We start from the raw sequence: 8,521 nt of genomic DNA, 5'->3' as shown, positions 1-8,521 counted from the left end.
TACTGGGAACATAGACTGCCTGAGGTGCATCGCTAGCTCCATCACTTATAAGCCCTATGACCTCGGGCAAACTATTTAAACTGGTGCCTCCCTGGGTGGCGCAGCGGTTTGGCGCCAGCCTTTGGCCCGGGGCGCGATCCTGGAGACCCGGGATCGAATCCCACGTCAGGCTCCCGGTGCATGGAGCCTGCTTCTCCCTCTGCCTGTCTCTCTGCCTCTCTCTCTCTCTCTGTGACTATTATAAATAAAAAAAAATAAAATAAAAAAAATAAACTGGTGCCTCTGTTTCCTTATTGTAAGAGGAAGAGCTCTACTTCATAGGATTGCCCTGGCCATGGAGTGACCTCATATATGCAAAATGTTTGAAATAGTGCCTACCAGGAAAGAAGCTCTACTGAAGTGTTAGATATTGGTGCAGTGGTGATGGTGATTTTATAGTTGGTCATAACGGTGCGGTAGGTAGAACTGGTGTTCTAGAACCTGGTGATTCGTGCTTCTTGGTAACCATGCCATTGTACGATACCCTTGTCTTGGGTGCAGACAGGACCTGTGATTTGCTTCTAACCAACAGAATGTGGCAATGAGGAAGGAATTTTGCAGATGTAATTAAAGTCCCTAAAATTGACTTGAAGTGAATCAAAGATGCCATAATCCTGGGTGGGTCTGATCTAATCAGGCGAGCTCTTTATTTATTTATTTTATATATTTTTAAGATTTATTTTTATTTATTTATGATAAACATAGAGAGAGAGAGAGAGAGGCAGAGACACAGGCAGAGGGAGAAGCAGGCTCCGTGCCAGGAGCCCAACGCGGGACTCGATCCCGGGACTCCAGGATCGCGCCCTGGGCCAAAGGCAGATGCAAAACCACTGAGCCACCCAGGGATCCCCTCAGGTGAGCTCTTTAAAAGACAATCTGGAGATCAGAGATTCTCCCGCTGACCATGAAAAAGAAACCACCATGAGGTCAACCACTGTGAGGAAGTGAATGCCAGCTACCACATGAGCTGGGAAAGGACCCTGGGAGCCTCAGATGAAACTGTAGCCCCAGCTGACACTTGGATTGCAGCCTAGTGAGATCCTTGTGGTTAGGTCACACTCAACTCCTGACCCATGGGAACTGTGAGTTTAAAAAAAAAAAAAAAAAAAGATGTTGTTTGAAGTCACTAGTTTTGTGCTAATTTGTTATTCAGCAATAGAAAACTAATATAATTAGTAAAAATTCAAACCATAAAAAATGTACATAAAATGAAAGAGATTTGTCTACCACCCCAGACCTTTATCCTTCGCAGAGGCAACCACTAATAAGAACTTGTGCCTCATTGTTCCAGAAATCGTCTACATGTATAAGCATGTGCATGCCTCTGTGTGTGGTGTGTATGTATGTAGTGAAAGTCTTCAGTCAAAGGATATCTTCATTTTAAATGGACAGATATTGCCTAATTAATGTCCTAGGACTTTGTACCAATTTACACCTCTACCACCTACATATGAGTAAATACTTGCTAACACCATGTAATATGAAACACTTTGGTCTTTGCCAGTCTGGCAGGTGAAAAATGTGTTTCATTTTGTTGTTTTTATTTTTGTTTAAATAATTTTGAATTATGTCAAGCATTGAGAAAATATAAGAAATTTTGAATAATGTCAAGCATTAAGAAAATATAAGCCTTTTGATTTCTGTGAACTACATATTCAAAGCCACAACCCATTTTCCCATTAAGTCACTGGTCTCTTCCTTACTGATACACAAGATCTCTTTATGTAACAGCCCTTGTCTGTTGTCTATTGTCTTACAAATGTCCTCTTGCCCACACATGACTTTTTTTTTTAAGATTTTAATTTATTTATTCATTTAAGTAATCTTTACATCCAACGTAGGGCTTAAACTCATGACCCTGGGGTCAAGAGTTACCTACTCTGACAGAGCCAGCCAGGCAACCCCCTCACACACAATGTTTTGTCATTTGTCTTTTATTGAGTTTCATTTTTCCATGATAGAATTTCACTTTTTTTGTGTATGGTCAAATTTTTCATTCTTTTCTTTTTGGCTTCTGAGTCTTGTTTCATGCTTATAAAGTCTTTCCCTGCCCCAAAACTTAGCAACAAAAAAAGTCTTCTGAATTTCCGTTGGATACTTCTATATTTTCATTCTTCAGGTTAGATATTAAATACATCTGAAATTTAAGGTTTCAACTTAACTTTTTTCCATATGGTTAACCAGTTGTTTCAAAACATTCATTGACTAATCCACAGTTTTCCCTGATGTAAAATGCTAGCTTTATTATATATTAAATTCTCACAGGTGTTCTAGCTTTTGGGTTTTTTGTTTTTTGTTTTTGAAGAATGGCTGCTTATTTTTTAAGATTTATTTATTCATGAGAGAGAGAGAGAGAGAGAGAGAGAGAGAGAGGCAGAAACACAGGCAGAGGGAGAAGCAGACTCCACGCAGGGAGCCTGATGCCGGACTCAATCCCGGGTCTCCAGGATCACACCCTGGGCTGAAGGTGGCGCTGAGCCACCTGGGCTGCCCCATTGCTCTCCATTTAAAGATTTTCTGGGGGCATTTTTTTTTTCTGTTTTTATTAGACTAAGATAGTATTCTGCTCTAAGATTCCTAATTACTGACTAGTCCAGTCACCTAAATTCTGCACCTCAGTATACTCAGAATAAAACTGATAACAATATTGGAATGAATTTTGATTATTCATATATCTGGAAACCATGAATGCTAAAAAATAAAAGTTATACATTTAAGTCTGAAAAGGAAACTAAACTGTTAACCAGGAATAAGAAATTCAGGACGAGGGAAATTCCCTACTTTGGCTCTAGGTTCAAACTCTGTTCCCACTGATTAGTACTGCATTTTTTCTTCCCTGTTTACTTTGGCATATCTGATGCCCAACCCTATCACACATTTAATTAACTACAGAGTGTAAATCATGAAACCACAGCCTGGCTTGGCTCTCCTAGAAGCCACCTCAGCTAGAAGATGTTTTATCTTGTTTCTAAAGAACACAGATTTCTTTTTTCTTTTCAAGATTTTATTTATTTATTCATGAGAGACAGAGAGAGAGAGACAGAGACACAGGCGAGGGAGAAGCAGGCTCCCTGAAGGAAGCCTGACGCAGGACTTGATCCCAGGACCCCGGGATCATGACCTGAGCTGAAGTCAAACACTCAACCATTGAGCCACCCAGATGCCCCAAGAATACAGATTTCTGAAATATCACACACACACACACACACACACACACACACACACACTCACTGCCCTTGGTCCTGGTTTCAAGCCTGTAAATCCCGATGATATATATTTTTATAACTAATCATTCTTATGCATTAAGGAAAACTCTTTGTATATATTTTTTTGTTTTCTATATGGTACAGAAAACAATTCTTCTGAGAAATAAACATTTAAAATATTATTACCAATTAGGTTATAGATACTCAGAAAAGAACAAGAGGACCAATTGTAGACTTCTGTGGCCACATTTACAAGATTTTGCCCATGTAGTGAAGGCTTACTTATTTGAATAATCCAGTTCATTGTGCATTCGACAAATTGAGTATTTGCTGAGCACTGAGCCAGGCACTGAGATAGAATGATGAATAAAATACAAGCCCTGCCCTCACTAAGCCCTACTCTCCCGAAGGATAGAGGCACACGCATAGGTGTTTAGAATAGTGTGAGATAACTTGGCAATGTATATTAAAAAGTGATTTAAATGGGGATACCTTTGAGAAATTCAATTTCTGTTCTTTTTTTAAAGATTTTATTCATTTATTCATGAGAGACAGAAAGAGAGGCAGAGACATAGCCAGAGGGAGAAGCAGGCTCCCTGCAGGAAGCCCCAGGTGTGACTCCATTCCAGGACTTCAGGATCACACCCTGAGCCATAGGCAGATACTCAACTGCTGAGCCACCCAGGCATCACAAGAAGTTCCATTTCTGAATATTTATTTAAGAAGACATTGAGATCGGGATGCGTGGGTGGGTGTCTCCACCATTGTAAAGCACATGATTTGCTTTATATAATTATTTTTTTAAAGATTTTATTTATTTATTTATTTATTTATTTATTTATTTATTTATTTATTTATGAGAGACACACAGAGAGAGAGACAGAGGCAAGCAAGAGGGAGAAACAGGCTCCATGCAGGAAGCCCGATGCGGGACTCAATCCCTGGACCCCGGGATCACACCCTGACCCAAAGGCAGATGTTCAACCACGGAGCCACCCAGGCATCCCTGCTTTATATAATTAGAGCTATCATCGCAGGACACTGGAAAATTGTACTGGAGAAATGTACTTTCTCCAGAGTATTGGAGAAAAACATACATAAAATTTTCAGCTTAGTCTGAGTATGTACCAAAGCCTTTCCAATAACTGTGGCCTTTATTTATTTATTTTTTAATTTATTCATGAAAGACACACACAGAGAGAGAGAGAGAGAGAGGCAGAGACACAGGCAGAGGGAGAAGCAGGCTCCCTGCAGGGAGCCCAACGCAGGACTCGATCCCAGGTCTCCAGCATCACACCCAAAGGCAGGCACTAAACCACTGAGCCACCCAAGGATCCCCTAACTGTGGCCTTTAACTATGCATTTCTGCTTTTCAAAATTTATTCTGAAGAATGAGTATAAAGGTTTGAATTATAGAAGTGGTCCAATGAAGAATTATTTATGATAATGAAAAAAAAATCCACAGTCTAAAAGTGCAGTATTAAGAGATGAGTACAATAAATTGTAGGTATTGTATAAAATCAATACCTCTGTATTATGAAATACTAAACTATGCAACAGTTAAAAAGCCTGGGTGGCTCAGTCAGTTGACTGTCGGATTTTTGATCTCAGCTCAAGTCTTAATCTCAGGGTCATGAGTTCAAGCCCCATGTTGGGCTCCATGCTGGGCGTGGAGCCTACTCCAAAAAAAAAAAAAAAGTCTCTTTTTGAGCCGGTTCATTTCCAGACTGGGTGAAACGTCCCTGCTCTGAGTGCCATAAACCTTGTACTTGTCCGTATTGGCACTTCACAGAATATTGTTATGGCTTACATAATAGCCTGGTCCTCCTTGCACTAGGGACTATGGCCCCTTTGCTTGCCATTTGTTTAACACAACATCTTGCACATAAGAGATCCCCAGTCAAGGTTTATTCAATGTATGAATGACTGTATCTTCATAGAAAGAAGACTGGAAGGATATATACCAACAGGTTAATAAAGCCGATTTCTGGATATTTAAACAGTTTCCTTCTTTATACTTTTTTGCAAACTCCAAATTTTCTACAATGGACCTAATACAGTTTTGTAGTTAGAAAAGATAGCCTATAATTACTAGACATCATAACTCAGAGCCTGCCTTAAAGTACTTGGAGCCCAGTTTTAAGATGAGATTCCTGTTTGGCTCTGCCCTGTTTCATCAAAGCCATTTTCTACAAATCAAAACTCAAATATCACACATGTTAAAAGGTAATTAGTCTCAACACCAGAAGATTCATGGAAGGGATCCATTAAATTGTAAATTCTTCTAAGACCTATACATGTTGACATCATTTTCAGAATAGTCCATCCGCTTATTTTGAAGACAAACCTTCAAGGGAAGTTCACTGGTATTTTATTTTGTGGAAGCTACCATTTAGAAATCTTGTTCATCTTCCTAATCCACTGGTCATTTTCCCTAGAGCATGGATGCTACCAAGCATTTTTATGAAAGTCTGATGTTTATACTTTACTTTTCTTTGAGGTGAAATGATTTGCTTTTTTCCTGATATAATTAAGAGAAAAAAAATTTTTTTAAAGTTTGCATCTGGGCAGCCCCGGTGGCCCAGTGGTATAGCGCCGCCTTCAGCCTGGGGTGTGATCCTGGAGCCCCGGGATCGAGTCCCATGTCAGGCTCCCTGCATGGAGCCTGCTTCTCCCTCTGCCTGTGTCTCTGCCTCTCTGTGTCTCTCATGAATAATTAAATAAAATCTTTAAAATAAATAAATAAAGTTTGCATCCTGGATCTTTAGCCAGGGATGTTTCACAATGGAAAACACAAAACTATACATAGTTTTAGGTTGTCCTCAAATTGTTTCTTTCTATGGCTCTACCCTCCAACTATCCCCCAGGTCCTCAAGGCACACATTTCCCAGGCTCCTCCTCATTTGGTTTTGTAGAAACTCCAAGCCCAGATAAAAATATTTGAATAATCAGTTGTTCTGATCTCACTCTTTCGAGACTCCTTCCCAGTTAATTCTGGCCCGTGTCTGCTAGTGAACACCCTGTCACACGCAGATGCACAAGCCCCATAACTGTAGCTTGCACCATGTTCTCCCCAGGCAATAATTCCATCTTCCCATTTGCCCTCGCTCTAGTCAAACGGCTCTGCCCAGCATGCCTCTCATTCTAGTTACATAACAGCACAGCACCGGGTTTTCCTGCAGCCTTGCCTTTCACCAGCAGGCTGACCTGACAGCCTTGCCCCAGGTAATTGAGTGATTTCAGGTGGTAAATTCAGTAGTGCCGCCTGTTATAACACCATCTCAACACAGTGGCCGCAGGAAGAAGTGAGAAGGAGAAGGAAAATGCTAACCACCCGAGACAACTTAGGAAGAAGCCCCAGTGGTGTGTCCAAGTGTTTGCATTCTGTCCCCAGGCCTTCGTCCTGGCAGGCCCCTGGTGACATTCCCTACCAGAACAGGCACCCGGTGCAACGAAGGCAGGCGCATCAAATAGACAAGCATATAAGAGCTGAAGAGTAAGTACACAGGCTCTAATGCCAGGCTCATCAAAATTGAGTCCAGCCTTCCTATTTTGTTTTGTTTTTAAAGATTTTATTTATTTATTTGAGAGAGAGAGAGAGCAAGAGATAGAGCATAAGCAGGTGGAGGGAGAAGGAGACGCAGACTCCCCACTGAGACAGGAGCCCCATGCGGGGCTTGATTCCATGACCCCAGGATCATGACCTGAGCCGAAGGCAGACGCTTAACCAACTGAGCCACCCAGGCGCTCCTGCTTCTCTTTCTTTTTAAAAGTTTTTGTTTTTTTTTTTTTAAACTGAAGTATAATGAACAGTCTGTGCTATTAGTCTCAGGTGTACAGAATGTTTCAAGACTTCTGCACACTAGTCGGTGCTCCTCATGATAAACATGCTCTTTGTCCTCATCACCCCATCACCTATATCACCCATCCCTCCACCCGCCTCCCCTCTGGTGACCACCAATTGGTTCTCTGCATTTAAGAGTCTGCTTTTTTGTCTCTTTTTTTTCTTTGTTTGCTTCGTTTCTTAAATTCTACACGTGAGTGAAACCATATGGTATTTGTCTTTCCCTGACTTATGTCATTTAGCCTTATACCCTCTAGATCCATTCATGTTGTTGCAAATGGCAAGATTTCATTCTTTTTTATGGCTGTTCTGGATGGTGACATTGGGGCTTGGTTAAGTACCACATCTTGACAGCTGGGGGACAATTCTGACCTCAAGCTCTTGACCTTACAAAGCAACTGCCCAAAGCAGATATCATGTAAGCTTACATATGTAACTTAAAATTTTCTGAGTAGGCATATGAAAAAAAGTGAAAAAAGAAACAAGTGAAATTAATTTGGATAGTATTTTATTCAACTCAATATATCCAAATGCATTCATATCCAGTTACATTTCAGCATGTAATCAATATGAAAATATTAATGAGATATTTTAGATTTTTTTGTACTGTCTTTGAAATCTAGTGTGTATTTTGTGCTCATAGCACACCTGAATTTGGACTAACACATTTCAAATGGTCAAGGACCACATATGGACAAAGGCTACTGCATGAAACAGAGCAATTATAGAGGAAGTATGCAGGATTTTGGAGACCGTCCAGTCTGACTCCTTATTCACAGAAAAGTTAAGTACATATTCTGAGGTTATGCAACCAGTTAATAGAAAAGGCGGGATTAGAATCCAATTTCCTCATCTACCCTATGGTCTTATTCTCAAAGCTAATTAGCTGTAAACCTGGGCTAGAATCCGCACCTCCTTATTCCTGGTCACACCTGCCCTAGGCCTCTCTTTTCCAGGAGGCATAGCCTGGAGGGAAGAGGCCTTTCTACCTATCTTACTTTCCTCCTAAATAAACTACAGCTCCACTGGAAACAATTTGGCTGTAAACCAAGACCAGAGTGGGGTCGAATTTTTCCATATCTTTTCACCAGATAATGTTTCTTTTTTTTTTTTTTTTATGACTTGTCACCCTTGTCCCCGAAACCAGAAACTCTTAGTTTCACCAAGCTACTTAAAAACTCTGATTCCTTTATGAGATGGTCTTCAATAGAAGTGTTCATCAGAATCACTTATGGAGCTTCCAAAGATTTTAGATTGCTGGTCCCCTGCTTCAAATCCTGATTAATAGGATTTGAAGCAGCAGCCCCCTTGTGGAGGAATGTGAGTAGATCACTATGTTTTAGTGGTTCCCAAGTGATTCTGTTGCACACCCCCAACTCACAATGACCTCACCAACTGCCAGCTCACCGCTGGCAGTTGCCAGACTGGACAG

This window comes from Vulpes lagopus, chromosome 3 (assembly GCF_018345385.1).
Source record: "Vulpes lagopus strain Blue_001 chromosome 3, ASM1834538v1, whole genome shotgun sequence".
In the NCBI taxonomy this organism is placed as follows: domain Eukaryota; kingdom Metazoa; phylum Chordata; class Mammalia; order Carnivora; family Canidae; genus Vulpes; species Vulpes lagopus.
This window is presented reverse-complemented; position numbering follows the sequence as displayed.